The sequence below is a fragment of the Pteropus medius genome, unplaced genomic scaffold (assembly GCF_902729225.1).
Source record: "Pteropus medius unplaced genomic scaffold, Ma_sr-lr_union100, whole genome shotgun sequence".
Classification (NCBI taxonomy): Eukaryota; Metazoa; Chordata; class Mammalia; order Chiroptera; family Pteropodidae; genus Pteropus; species Pteropus medius.
The window spans coordinates 7631978-7646585 of record NW_024346771.1 but is presented as its reverse complement, the minus strand read 5'-3'; the positions used below and the strand labels follow the sequence as shown (position 1 = coordinate 7646585).

The 14608-nt window shown below is 32.9% G+C and overlaps 1 pseudogene; it reads left to right on the top strand.

Annotated features, from left to right (window-relative positions):
* The first annotated feature begins 783 nt into the window (after positions 1 to 783).
* On the top strand, positions 784 to 902 carry LOC120613877 (uncharacterized; annotated as a pseudogene).
* The last annotated feature ends 13706 nt before the right edge of the window (positions 903 to 14608 follow it).

Genomic DNA, 14608 nt, shown 5'->3' with positions numbered 1-14608 from the left:
ACTTCCTAGCACTACCATTGCCGCCTCAGTTTCACCTCAGATCATCAGGCATTAGATTCCCACAGGAACACCTGTTCCTGGTGCCAAAAAAAGTGGAGACCTCTACTAGACCTTAATAATGTATTGTTATACATTACACAATATACATTCTTAGATTTTTGTTCCTTTAAATAACACATTTTACTAATTCATTTACTTATTCTTACTTTTCTACAGAATTCTTTTGGTTTTATTTTCATTTTACTGCAAAAGTTTCACCAAATCATTTTCAAAATGAGGTTTAATATTATGAATAACCTAAGGTACTGAATTCCTGAAAACACCTGTATCGTTTCCCTCATTTAAAAAACTTTGTAACTGAATATGGAATTCTGGGCTCAGAGTTATTTTAATCTCGAAGATGGTATTGCACTTTTCTCCCTACATCCAATGTTGCTGATGAGATGTCTGATTAAATTTGGTTATTGAAATTTCATGAAAATCTATTTTTTTTCTCCAGAGGATTTAGAATTTTACTTTTGTATTTAATCTTCTTAAATTTCACTGCATATATCTATTTTCTTATCATTCTGTTTGATATTCTATGACTCTTATCAAAGTGAGATATTTCAACTTTTTAATTAAAAATCTTATTCAAGTATTTTTTCCTTTTATTTCCATATATATTCAATTTCCATTTATATTTTATAGTTTTTTCTATCTCTTCTTGCATCTCTTTTGTTTTTTAGCTTAAAAAAATCCATACATTCTTCATTCTTTTCTTATATATTAAAGAATTCTCTTGTCTACAGCCATGCCACCCCTAACAAGCCCGATTCCATCTGATCTCAGAAGCTAAGCAGGATTGGGCCTGGTTAGTACTTGAATGAGAGGTCACCTAGGAAGACCAGGTGCTGTAGGTATATAAAATAAAAAAAAAAATATGGGATTGTAATCTGACAAGGTCCTTGCAATCTGTGAGGTCAACCAAGGGTTGTCAAGCCTAAAAAAAAAAAAAAAAAAGAATTCTCTTATCTTGTTTTCATGTTAACTAATTTATTCTCCAGCTCTATTAGGCTATTTTATATGCATATATGTAGATATGTATGTATATATATATAGACATACATTATACATATACACATGTGTATGTGTGTGTATATATATCTTTATCTATAGCTCAGTTTTTCTACTCGATTCCTTTGTATATTTGCATGTTCCTATTTCATATTACCAGTATTCTCACCTGTCTATTTTAGTACATGTATTATGTTTAATTAAAGTGTGCTATTAATTCTACTGGATTATACAACAGTTGTTTAATTTTTTATTTTTATTTATTGATGGGTCGATGACTTTCTGTGTAAATTCACATTCACTCAGACTATTGACTGTATAGCCTGGCAGAAAGTGTAAAGCAACTTAAGGAAGGGGCACATCCAGTTTTCGAGAGCCCTCATTAAGACAGACTGGGCAGATGGAATTTGCTCTTCCCTCAATAGGATGACTGGCTTCCTATTTAATGCCTCACTAATGCTAGCCTTTGCCAAGAGGCAACTTCCTCACTCCAGGTATGTGGACAGGGATGAAAGAAGGAAAGACATATTCGGGGTTCCTCACTGCAATAGGGATGTTTCCTTGGTCAGGCTAAACTTTCTCTAACTCTTAGCAGTATCTGTGCAGGTGATGTTCCACTGGCGAAATGAGCAAACAGGCACCAAAACGATGTCTTTCCCCAACTTGTCTCCCTATTCCCAGACTATGTTTTCTCTTCAGACCACTGGCTTTTCACAGTATTTATGTTACTCCAGATCTTTATTCTTTCCTTCTCAACCTGGGGTCGGGAGGGCAGAGGGCAGCCCTTACAGTTAGAATGTGTCCCTATTTTGCCAGGACTCTGAAATCGCTTATAATTATTATATCTTCCAAATATATGGTTGATTCTCCTTTCTCATCTCTCCCATGGTTTAGATAGTTTTGCAAAGAGGTTATCTCTTGATTGGTTATTTTGAAAAAACAGCTCTTGAGTTTTTTACCCTTTGAAACACTTTTCTTTCAATTTTACTAACTTCATTTCTTATTTTCCTTAAATTCTCTTTATAACTTATTTTGACTTATTTGTACTTATGTAAATTTATTATTAGCTTTTTATATTATTAATAAAAATACTTATGATGTGGAATTTTCCTCTAAAGAATTTAAAGATCTGTCCTAAAAGTTTTTACAGAAAAGGTTTTTCTGTAAAACGTTTAATTTTGTTAACCTTCCAAGTGATATTTGCCCTTGAATTTAAAAAGAAGATTTTTTAAATTTCCAGATAGCCACTTTTATTTTATTTTATTTTTTTTCCGTTTTGGTTTGCCAATTCTTTCTTGTTTACTTCTGGTTTTATTTTGTTTTCAAGGCTATAGTCTATGAACATTCATTTGAATATTTGTTGTAAGACCTTTGATCTATCAAATTCTTAAAGATTTATTTAAAAATTTACTAATGTCACTTATTTTTTCAAATCAAAGCCTTTAGTTCATGTACTTTGTATCCTGTTATTTCAAGTATTAAAAATTAGGTTTTTTATAACTTTTCGTGAATTCTGTTTACTATCCTTATATTACTTTTCTAGTTGAAGATGTTAAGTTATAATTCTGCTATTAATATTGAATTTATTGTCTCTTTGTTTATTCTTTATCCTTAATTTATCATTTTTATAACTATATACATTTAATTTTTTTAAAGCCAGCATACATATTTTAAATGGAATAATTCAGTCCTTTGATATTTAATATAACTAAAATATTTTATTTTGTTCCCTCTCACAGATACTTATTACACTTTTTAAATTGTATCTCCTTTTTCAATTTCTTATTTTGCTTTCCATAATCAATTTTTTCTTTCTTCAATTCTTCCTCTTCATGTACTAACCACCCCTCTATTCCTCCACATACATATGCACCTTAATTTGAAATCCTATAATGCTTGCAAAATTTAGCAGTGGCTAACTTTTTGAGTCAAATGATCATGATGATATAACTGTATGTCTATGTTTATACTTTGTTTATGTTGTTTATATTTTATTTACTCAACTCCTACCTTCACTGAATATAAAATATTTATAAAACATTTACTTTCAAAATAACTTTGCCAACTTCTATGTATTTTTCTTGAGTGATTTAAAGTATTCATAATTATAAAGTATTCAGCTTTTATTAATATTTGTTATAATATATCTCTACATTCTTTAATTCATATTTGGCATTTAAATTACACATTCTCAAAGAAACTTTTATCATCCTTTTAGTTTTAGCATAATTGATTTCCTTCTGTTTATTCCTCTCTTATTCATATTTCTTTACCTTGAGCTCAAGGTATCTTGATCTCTTTAGTCTGTGTGGACTAAATTAGGGGAGAAAGTTGAGTTTAAATGAGGTGGGTTTTTTTGATAAGAACATAAGGTTTATTTTTTTTAAGGCATTGCAGGACTGAAACTTGGCTTAATTTGCACTAAAGGGTTCTATACATTTAGTTAAACTTGTTTTTTGAGTACTACTATGTGCAAGGCAGTGTTTTAGGCTTTGAGAGTATAGCAGAAAACAAAATCAGTGAACTTATCTGTTCTCTTAGCATTTATGTTTTAATTGTTTATGACCCCCCCCAAATTATAAAGATTTAAGTAGGGCAAATGCCAATAAGTGCAATGGAGAAAAATAAGGCAGAAAAGGGGCTCAGGGAGTGTTGGAGTGCAGTTTACAAAATATGGTGGTTGTGGACATTTCTGCCCAGAAAGTGACCTTTGAGCAAATGTCTGCTAGAGATGAGTGAGAATCTATGACACTGGTGAATAGAATGCTCCAGAAGGAAGAAAAGAGCAGGCATGAAGATTCTGCTCCATGTGAAGAATGTTAGGCGTGATGAGTGAGACCAAAGAGGCTAATGGGTTGGAGCATAAGGAGAATGGAGGAGAGTCCCAGGCAGTGATGGCAGAGAGGCAGTAGGAACTGGGTCACGCATGTGAAGTCTGTAGGCCATGATAAACTCCTTGGCTTCTACTTTGAATGAGAAGTGAATGGGTAGCTTTTAGCAGAGAAATGACATGATCTGGCATTTTATGGGATCTCTCTGGTTTCCAAATAGAGAACAGAAAGAAAGGGTATAATGTAATGAGCAAGAGAATGGTTAAGAGAATATTGCAAACATCTGAATGAGAAATAATGGTAATTAGATCAAAGTGATAAGACTGGAGGTAGTAGGAAATGGTAGGATCCTAAATTCATCTTGAAGGTAGAGAGAATAAAATTTTCTGGTTCACTGAATATCAAGCATGAGAGAGTCTAGTCAGGAGTAACAAGGAATGGGTCTGACAAACTGAGAACTGGAGCTGTCATTCACTGGGCAGGCAGTTTGGGGAGAAAATATTATTTATTCAGCACTGACATCGTTAAGTTTGCAATGCCTGTTGGACATTCGCGTTGGAAAATGTCAAACACACAGTTAGATATATACACTTGGAAGTCAGGGTAAATTTAGACTGGCTGGACCTAGGATTCTTGGCTTACGGATTTTTTTTCCCCTCAGGAATCTATTGATGTTGACATTCTCTTCTCACCAACAAGAAAAACCAAAATGCTCTACTACATTCTGTACACATGGGGGAAAAGAATTACTAAATGATCTTCAATAACAGGCATTTATCTCACAATTATGTATCTTTTCTAATAGAAATATTACAATTACATGCCACTTTCTTAAGTTTCATTACATAAGTGCAGGTTTCTAAACCTTCAGATTCAGAACATCAAGTGTCCTCTGAATCAAAATAGTTATGGACAGTTATTCACGGGGCAAAAGTAGTACTTTGCCTTTTTAAATATAGACAAAGGATCATGATCACTTTCAAAATCTTAGCAAGGACACGGTTATATTAGAGGTATTAAAGGATTTTGTATTTCTTATATGATTAAGTTCATTGTTTTTTTCTTCTAAATAGAATTGCACATTGCAAGATATTAACTTATCTTGAAAGTTACCTGAAAGAGAAACTTTTGCCAGATACATATCTGCTCCTGAGCAACAGATCATTTTCAGTATATCTGTGAATTTTAACAACCATTCTTAGAGTCAGAAAGTCTATGTTAGTGCCCTAGATACATTGCTAAGTTCACATATACTCAAGCAATGACATTGTCACCATCATTACTTTCTTCATCTATTGGTTTGCACTTTAACATGAGTTTTAAAATTTATCCTCTTTCAAGCACTTTCTCCAAATCTCTAACTCAATTTTCTGCCATATCAATTCCACTCTTTATTATTTTTCAGGTTGTTGTAAATTCTTTACTGGAACTATTTTCCTAACTTCTTCTTATTTTTTTAAACTCAGTTGGCTTCAAATTCATCTCAATTTGTTGTCCTGTCTCATTAATCATCAAAACTGTGCTTCTTTGATATGCATATAGAGCAGTTTCTGTATAAAATTGTACTCTGATTTATGGAGTTAATTTCAAAGAGTCCTTTTCATCTGTCTCTTGCAAGCTATACTTATTTTTTCTTCTTTTATGTTATAAAATGTCTTCATAAGAACCATGTTTTTGTTTTGTTTATTCAAATTTCTATTACTCAGCCTAATAAAACATACTATTTATTTCAATAGATTCTTTAGTTTTTTCTTTTTTCTTGAATCTCTTTTTATATTTTCCTGGGTGCTTTTAAATTTCTCTACTTTTAATTTAATGTGAAGGCCTAAATTATTTAGGTTGATATTAAATTTATTAATCTAGAATGAGAATGACATGGACTTATCAGTTGTCCCACAAGGGGACTTTGTTTCTGTAGTTTTCTTTTGTTTGCTGGAAAAGCTAAGAGCTTCTGTTGGGTGAAGACAATAATTTCCCTGCACTGTCTTCAGTTGACAATGGTGAAAATGACTCTAAACACAGGAAAAACTTTGTCTTCCTTGTGTTCTTCCCTTACTTTCTAACATCAGTGCTCTTATGATATTTTTTATGTTATCTCCAGATATTTGCCTGAATTACACAGTAAAAATGATGTGAAACAAAGCCACATTAAACTGCAGCTAATATTTAATGTGAATGAGAACTTTAATATTTGATGTTGTAAGCCACTGAATTTTGGAGTCATTTGTTACTGAAGCACAATCTGACTGATACAAAATCACTGTTGATGAGAATTTCCACTACATTTGCTTTATTTTGGTTACACAGTTTTTTTTTAAGGGTGGAGTTTAGGAAGAATTTCTATGCTACAATTGTTTTCCCATAATATGTTTATTTAATTTAGTAATTGAATTAAATAAATTAAAATATATTACTAAATTTAGTATGTGTTTTTAAATATATATACTCAGAACATCATAAGATAACAAATTGAATTAATTTTGATTTCTGTTTATATCTGATTTCAATTGGTGTTTTGTCTATCACACTTCTGGGTATTGTTGTAGCCCAATTTTCTTCTGACTTCAAATTGCATATAATGTTGAGTTTCCTCTATATTTCTGTTTGAGAGATAAGGCTTACAGGTATAAAGACTGATATATAAATAATTTACCTATTATGTTAAATTGCATATGTAAAATAGATCATAACCATAAGGTTCAAATATTATTAAGCACAGAAGTGATTGACATTGGCCCAAATCGCCAATCCAACCTGGAATGAATTGAATAAGTCTGAGGATAGGTGATTAGAAAATAAGTCAGGTGGGAGCAGAAAATGTGTTAGTCTGTCTTTGATAATCTGGGACTCTATTTTCACTATAAAGTACGCTAGATATCAAATTTGGGAAGTAAAGAAAGCTTGAATAGAACTAATTTCTTCAACTGCCATTGAGAAAAATATGTAATTAATCCATAATAAGAAAAGTCTTTTGAAATATGAAAAGAAGTATATATATTAAGATGGCTATTCTGAAAGGGTAATTTTCATTTTTAGGAGATGTTCAACTGCTCCTGACTTTCACATTTCAGATAAAAAGAACTAAGTCACCAGTTAGTAATATCTGTACTACTCAATTTTTAACTTACTTATATGTTGTTTAAAAAAGACTGGTAGTTGATAGTTATGGAGATGGGGAGCACAGCATAGGGAATGCAGTTAGCATTAATGCAATCACTAGGTGGAGAGCCAGAAGAGAGAAAGAGCAATTAGGGAGATGTTTTTATAAACTATATAAATGTCTAACCAATGTAATGTATACTTGAGATGAATAATAAAATTAAATTAAAACAAACAAACAAACTTGATCTAAAAAATAAAAGACTAATGCCTTTGGATATTTTAATGCTACCATTTTGCCTTCGTCTTACACAGGTACATTCACTCTCATCTTTTAAGAATTAGCTTAGTCTAAATTAAATTTTTTTCTTTTGTGCAACTACTATGTTCTCATGAATCTATTGGCTCTTTCTAGTAGTTGTTACATTCTATTACTACTAGAATGTAAACTCCTTAAGAACTCTTAGTAGATGTTGAGTAAAAGTTTACAGGATTAATAGAAGAATAAAAAAAAAAAGGAAGAAGTATTATGTGGTTTGACTCAAATAATTAAATTTGGTAGGGTCACAAATTGAATTGACATACATCTTAAATGGGTCAGTGAGATGCCATTAAAAATCAACTACATTCACTAAAACTAAAAAAAACAAATAAACAAAAACAAGCCCTAGTGCTATTGAGTACTCGGAGTAACTGGAACCCTCATACACTGCTGGAATGAGTGCCAAATAGTATAACTACTTTGGAAAGCACTTTGACTATTTCTTACAATTAAACATCATCATAAGACTTAGCAATTCCACTTCTAAAAATTTACCCAGTAAAATGAAAATATACATTTTCACAAAGACCTATAAACAGATGTTTATAGCAGCTTTATTCCAAAGAGCCAAAAATTAGAAATAATCTAAATGTTTATTAGCTGGTGAATGGAATTATTGTATATCCATACAATGGATATATATACTGAGAATATTAATTCTCATAATGAAAATGAATGAATTATTGGTACATGCAACAATGAGTTATATTTCAAAAGGATTACACTAAGTAAAGGAAGTTAGACATTAAAGACAGGATATTGGTGGGATTGTAAATTGGTACAGATACTGTGGAAAACAAGATGAGATTCCTCAAAAAATTAAAAATAGAACCATATGATCCAGCAATTCCACTTCTGAGTATTTATTTGAAGACATTCAAAACACTAATATGAAAAAATATATGCACCCTTATGTTCACTGCAGCATTATTTACAGTAGTCAAGATATGGAAATGACCTAAGAATCCATAAATAGACAAATGGATAAAGAAGATGTGTGAATATATACAATGGAATATTACTGGCCACAAGAAAATAACAAAATTTTGTCATTTGTGACAACATGGATGGACCTAGAGGATATTATTCTAAGTGAAACAAATCAGACAGAGAAAGACAAATACCATATGATTTCACTTATATAGAGAATCTATAAAACTAAATAAATAAATAAATAAATAAAAACCTAGAAACTCATAGATACAGAGAATAAATTGATGATGGCGTGATAGAAAAGGGTTTAGGGAGATGGAGAACCAAAGGAAGGGATTAAGTAGTACAAATTTGTGGTTATAAAATAGTCATGAGGATGTAAAGTACAGCATAGGAAATATTGTCAATAATACTGTAATAATTATGTATGGTGTCAAGTGGGTATTAAACTTATCGGGGTTATTACTTTGTAAATTATATAAATGTCAAATCGCTATGTTGTAGACCTAAAACTAATATTATATTGTATGTCAACTATAATGGAAATAAATATAAATTTTTAAGAAAAAGAAAATGCAAATAAAATTTTTTTAAATAAAAAAATGAGCAATTTCCAACTGGAGACACAAATCCCAGTAAATCTCACAATCAAAGTTAGAGCAATTTAAAACATTAATGAGATACCAAGTATCACATTTCAAATTAATAAAGTGAAAAAGAATGACACGAACATTGCTGAGAATACAGAAAAATAAACTTTTTTATACATGCCTGAGAGGAGGGGCTAAATTCATGCTTTCTAGTAAGCAATTGGTAATTGCGTCAAAAAATCTTAAATTTCTGCATGTCTTCTGAACCCACACTTTTACCTTTTGTAAGTTATCTTAAGGATAAAACGACAAATGTGTCCACATGTTCTAAAATAACAAATTTATTCAGAAATCATGATACTTACAAAAGAAAATACTATACCAGAGATAAAATCAGTTATAAAAAAACATTTCTAGACACAAAGGAAAACACGCTATTTACATTTAAAAAACATCAGTCTACCAGTTAATATGTGCACTGTACAACCCAGTGTGAGGCAGGATTCATACCATGATTTGAACTATATACATCAGTCCTGGTGCCTTATTTCCTGCTTGGCTTATTCCTTGATATCCATGAGGCACTGAGATACATGATGGTGATGTCATTACCTACACAGAACATAATGATATTTCAATTTAGCCTTTTCTCCAGAGCATGGAATTAATCATTTGGAATCATTCTGAAATAGATAGTGGCAGCATTGGGAGAGGTAAGATAAATCATACTTTAGGGGCTAGGTAAATTCTGCCTTCAACAAATATTGATAGTAGCATAGCTTATTATTGTCTCAGTGGTACCCCATCCCTGCTCCAAACACTACCCATTCCCTACTTTTTTTTCTTCTCCATATATATCATCTCCTAACACTTTCTATAATTTACATTTTTTTTATTTTTATTATCTGTCTTCCCCCTAAAAAGGATAGCATATTACATGATTTCATTGATATGACACTTTAAAAAAAGCAAAACGATAGAGACAGAAATCAGATTGCCAGGGACCTCTCCTCTGGTGCAGAAAAGGGACATAAGGTAATTTCTTAGTGGAACGGGGATGCTTTAATATTTTGATTGTGGTAGTGGTTAAACAACTGTATAAATTTGTTCTCCTCCCTAAAGGAAATAAAATGTCCTATGCATTCATTATCTACATTATTTACATTGCATCTTTACAAAGCTAGAATTAGCTAATGTAAATTATAAAATTTTCAGAAAGTCAAAGAAAATTCACATATCGTGTGTCTACTTTTTACAAGCATCACATCGTGTTCTTTACAATGCCATAAATCATTTAAGTTTTCCAAAAGTTATCATCATTCCCCTTCTAAAGATAATGCATCTAAGATTAAATAATTTAAATACATTACAAAAGGTAAGTATTGGGATGAGGTTTCTAACTAGATCAGTCTGACTAAAGCACATGTGCTCACACATGTGGTAATGGCTGTTTGTCAGGAAAACTGTCATTCTGTGCATTCTTTGTCACATATAAATAAGACACTGTTATTTTCCTGCCTAATATTTTTTCCTTTCATTTATTTTCTTTTGCATATTGAATAAATTCGCACTCCTTGTCATGGCCTCTGAAGTTTCACTTACACAAATACCTGCAGCCTCTTCAGTATTCTCCATCTTATGGTCCCCATCGTCCATTAGGCTCCACACAAGCAAAGGAACTTGCATATGTGGTTCCCACCTCTTGGAAATTCCTTCACTCTAGTCTTTCTGTAAAGGACAGTTTTCATTCTTCAGGTCTCAGCCCAAATGTCACTTCATTAGAGATATATTTCTTCACCTCCATATGAGGAGGAATCCTCCCCCTTGCTGTTATGTGTTTATTATAATATTCTCCTGAGAAACTCAGTATATTGATTAGTACATAATAAGTACTCAATGAATATTTTGAATAAATGATTAGAATTCAGGTTAAGCTGTCATAAGCAGGTGTTGAGAAAAAACTATTGTAATCTAGTTCCAAAGGAAAGACCACCCAGAAGAAGACCTTTCTGCTTTCAAAATTGAAATCTGAGGCCTGCATATATTAATAAAAATCAATAAATAGCATTAGACTTGCTAGAAAAACATAAGCTGGGATTAAATCAATTATGTTTTCTCTATGTAACTTATAAACATCAAGTAAATTAAACCGCCAAACATGGAAGATTAAAAGTATTAATGAGCTGCTAGAAATGATAAGATTTCCTTTCTTTTTTTTTAGTTTAATGAGAATCAAATGTAGGGAAAGGCATTTGGAAAGTGTTTCATGACTTCTTAATGTCTCGCAAACACAGTTTGTTCAATGGCACTGCCTGAGACCTTCATCATCCCAGTTAAAATAAAATGCTGAGTCCTTTTTTACCTTTCATTCACAATAGGAATTAAGCAGAGTTCTTTCGAAGATTAGTGCATGCTCCTGTACAAATGTTATGTATTGGTATTACTTTTGAAGTATTTATTTTACTATGATAGACACATTGAAAAATATTGTGTTCTTGATACTATCACTGGCAAGTTTGAAGGGATCCACAGAACTCTCTATTCCTCTGGTGAGACCCCATCTCCCCACCTCCCACTTCCAGGAACATTTCGGAGCAGGAGGTTAAATTTAGAATCAACATTTCACACACAACAGCTTCTCTCCCAACACACACACACACACACACACACACACACACCATGAATACAAAATCGGGATTTATCCTCTCACATTCTTCATCTCCAATTTCTCAGAAATAAATCCATGTCTTTATCATCTGCACAGTAAAGTACACCCACTAATCAGGCCCCCTTTGCCTCTCTCCCAGTTCTCCTTAATTCTACTGTGCTTCTAGAACTCATGTGTATGAGCAACAATATCCTTAATTCCTCAAATTCTCCTCTAAATAGTTCCTTCTCCTCCTTGCTCTAACATAAGTCTAACTGACTCTGAGGATATTTCCACTTAGAGGAAGCTATTTATTTTTTCTGGGATATCTTATTTTCTACTGGCCCTGGATGAAGGGTATGCCTTGCTAATGCTCCCAAACAATCCACTATTTCTATACCCTAACCCTTCCTTTTATTGTATTCTCCTAAAAAAAAAATAAAAATAATAATAATAATCTTTGGTTAAATCCACTGTCTGCATACTATGTGCTTTCATGATCATATCTGGTGAAAACAAACCAAAAAATGCTGACCGTTCTCACTTAAACTGATGAGAAAATCTCAAGTGGGATCTTAGCATTGCCCAACAAATCTAATATATATGTATATCTTTTTCAAACCACTGTCCCAGTATCAGAAAAGGCTATTTTACACTATTAATAACTCTTTGGCTGTCTATCACCAATCACCCTCTCCTGTTCTCAGCTGCTGATTCTGTTAGTTTCCATTGAGAAAAGAAAAGCAATCAGAAATTACCTTCTTCATCCCCTCACAGTTAAATCTTTCCCTACCTTGAGTCATACCTATATGCTCTTTTTTCCCATTAAAATAAATGCACTATCCTCATGACTACTGTTTCATTTCTCTGAACACACATTCATGAAAACATTATCTGAAAATTAGTCAATATTTATTACCTCCATTTGCTCACTTCCCAGTCTCTCTCTTGGACCTTTGTTTATACCAATACTTTCAGTGCTCTGTCAGATTCACTAATGATCTCCACAACGGCAACTCTCATGGTGAATTTGCACTATTCATTTCACTCACCTCAGAGCCAATATGTGACCCGATTGATCGCACTCTCTCTTCAAACATTTTCTTGACTCAGGCTCACATATTCTACTTTCCTTTTGTTTCTGCTCTCCTCACCGCCTTATCCTCTGATGTTCTCTCAATATGCTTCAACTTTCTAGGTGATGTCAACTAACTCCATGGAGTTAAAGCCCAGCTAATGGTCTCCAAATCTGCATCTTTATTCAAAATGTTTTTTTGAACTTCAATTTATGTAAACAATTACCTGCCTGACATTTCCACTGGAATGTTTAAATGTCTCAAGCTTGCTTGATCTTACCAAATCTTGGATTTCTATCCCTTTATCCTGACTCACTAAATAACACCAATATTTACCCAGATGTTCAGGCACCAAAACTTAGAATTATCCTAACCTATCTTTCATGTATTATCCATATATTGCTGCATGCCAAATTGCACCAAATATAATGGCTTAAATTAAATGGCTTATTATCTCCTCATCAGGAGTCAGGTCACAACTTAGTTGTGGACCTCTGGCTTAAAGTATTTCATGAAATTACAGTAAAGCTGTCATCTAGGTTTGTAGTTAGCTCTAGACTCTACTTGGTGTGAGGGATTTGCTTCTGTTCGTTCATGTAGTTTTTTTTTCAGGTTTCCATTCTTCACGGGCTGTTAGACTGAGGGCCTCAGATCCCTCCTTGTCATTTGAGCCTCTTACAACATGACAGCTGGACGTCTCCAGTAAGAGCTATCCAAGAGATGGAGGGGGAATTGAGCATGTCAAGAGAAAGCCAACGAGAGAGCAAGAGTGTGTTCCCACAATGAAAATCACAATCTTTTGGCCATCTAATCTCAAAGTGACATTTTATTATTTTTGCCACATTTTATTCATACTCATCTGGAGGAGATTATTTCACCAGGACAGGAAGACCAGGAGGTCGGTTCATAGAGAGCCATCTTCAAGGCTGCCTATCACAAGTGGTGTGTTAAGCTGGTTGGCAGTGACTCAGGAGAGTAGATTGTGTGTATCTTTTTCTAATGCTGTGCTCAGTGATGTCACATTAATAGCCTGAAGTTGGTTGTGTTGGGAGTATGTACACCAGTAAAACTGGCAAATATGACAAACCAAGAGTTTTCTTTTTCAGAAAGTTGGTTGTTAAAATTTATCAACACACCACTGCCTACAAACCACATCCAACACATCAGTATATCTTGTAAGTACCACCTTCAAATATACTTTGAATTGTTTACTTTCCATCACCTAGCATTTCTACAAAACACAATCATCTCTAATCTAGCCTAAGTTCAATAGCTTCTTAACTAATCTCATTTCATTTTGCTTCCCATCCCTAGAGCTTTCTTCCTTGAAACAGCCTGAGAGATCTGTGAGTCAGATCATGTTACTCCCATGTTCAACATATACCAACTGTTTCTCATCACACTTAGAATAGAATTTAAGGGTCGCACTGCAAGGCCATATGTGATGTGCCCTTGCCTATATCTTTGATTTTTTTCTTCCACTCTGCTTTTACTCTTATGTTCAGCTATACTGGACTCTACTGTTCCTTTAACAGAGTAAATATGTTTATCTTCCAGAACTTTTGAACTTGCCTAGAATGACTTAATTCAAGTATATCGTATATAAATAGGGGTGACTTCTCTCTCTATTTACATGTCATATTATCATTAAGGTCTTTGACTGTACATCTCAAATGGCCTTTTTAATTCTCCATTTCCTATTCACTAATATTGTCTTCATAATACTTTTAGTTAAGTAACATTATAAGATATATCTATTTGTTTATTTATTGTCTTTCTTCTCTGTTAGAATGTGAGCACAGGAATATTGTTCACAGCTGTGCCAGACATATTTAGGGGTTCCAGAAAAGTTTGTTGAATGGATGAAGTAACTATAATTGTCTCATTTGCTCTTCACAATATCCCCTTAAAACAAATGGTCTTAAGAACTACTCACTAACAAGGAAAGTCAAAAAGTTCTGAGACTAGATATTTGGCTAGCCAGGATTCAAATCTAGGTCTTTGTGACTCCAAGGTCCGAGGCTGTTGTATTAGTTTATAATTCACTTCTCTTA